This window comes from Penaeus monodon, chromosome 22, assembly GCF_015228065.2.
Source record: "Penaeus monodon isolate SGIC_2016 chromosome 22, NSTDA_Pmon_1, whole genome shotgun sequence".
Classification (NCBI taxonomy): Eukaryota; Metazoa; Arthropoda; class Malacostraca; order Decapoda; family Penaeidae; genus Penaeus; species Penaeus monodon.
The window spans coordinates 21,990,789-21,992,125 of record NC_051407.1 but is presented as its reverse complement, the minus strand read 5'-3'; the positions used below and the strand labels follow the sequence as shown (position 1 = coordinate 21,992,125).

The window sequence follows — 1,337 nt, the reverse complement described above, 5'->3', positions numbered from 1 at the left end:
TTCCGGCACTTAAGTTAAATCTTACATTAAACAAAAATACACAGGCAACACTAGGATGTATTTTACGAATCATATTAAGCCTTTTGTTAATATTGATATACTCTGGTTGCTGTTAGTTTGTACAAACAATTGAGATTTTTTTTTTCTATGATAGTTCCTTCCACTTTTGAAAGATATTTTGTGGTCTCCCTATATTTCGGGTCACCCTAAGCAAAAACACACATCTACACAATCAAGATCAATGAGTGAGAAACTCATTTTTTTTCCAAACGAGTACGTGCTCGTGGTGTGGGGGCCTGCCAACCGAAATGTATGAAACGCGTTCGCTACCAAAACGTATTTGCGTTACTGCATCACGTTCGCGCTAGAAATCTAGAATCATCTTTTAAGAAAGGCGTATTTCATTTACTCCACTTCATTTTGATTATTTCTTTATCAAACATGAGGTATCAACAAGAAATATTAAAAACATCATAGGTTTAAAAATCAATAAAAGGCGACTCACAATGAACTCGTTCGTATGGCTATGTCGACTTACTTATCAATTATTTTATGTATATATCTTTTAAGTTTTTGCCTGAAAAAACTTTACACTGTACCGGATTAATGTAGAGACACTGACTGGTTGTTTAGCCATACAAACTGAAGAGATATAGTTTTCTATAACAATAGTTTCTTAAACTTTTGAAAAATTTATTCGTGTTCAACTTGTATTTTGGATCACTTCACACAAACACTTGTCTAAAAATAAAATAATAATTTCAACAAGTGAAAAGATCAGCCTTACTCTGCAAGTGACGTGAATACAGTTTGGGACCAAAACGTGTTTGCAATATTGTATGCGACGCTTTTGGAATCTAAAATCTTCTGTAAATAACTTTACTTAAACAAAGATAAAAAGGCAAAATTATAGAGTTTATTTCACGATTCTAATAGATTTTCTTTACTTGCATCACGTAACACTGTTCAAGGCCAGAGAAAAACAGCGGTTTGGCCTCAGAAATGACTGAAAATATTCCAAATCTTTCTCTCATTGTTGAAAAACATCATATTCTACCAATATTTCGCATCACTCCATAAAAACACACATGTCTAAGATATCAAAGTCAACGTGTGAGATTAATCTTACGTTTGTGGCGTCTATCTTTACTAGTGGCGTAGATCCTTATGCTTAGCGCTCCTACCCGCCAACCACACAGGTATGAAACACGTTCGCTTCGGATCAAAACGTATTTGCATCATTGCATCACGTGACGCTTTAGAAATATAGAAACTTATTGAAAAAAGAGATTTTTATTAACTCTTTAAAATCCAAAAAGGCAAATATTAGAATATTC

The 1,337-nt window shown here is 33.5% G+C and overlaps 1 protein-coding gene across 1 annotated transcript in view; it reads right to left on the bottom strand.

Annotated features, from left to right (window-relative positions):
• Positions 1–1,201, bottom strand: part of LOC119586994 — a 23,139-nt gene extending 21,938 nt beyond the window's left edge. Inside the window, exon 1 of the mRNA XM_037935735.1 lies at positions 1,130–1,201. The gene's annotated coding sequence lies outside the window, so the exon portion shown is untranslated. The remainder of the gene's footprint in view (positions 1–1,129) is intronic.
• Positions 1,202–1,337: the final 136 nt, after the last annotated feature.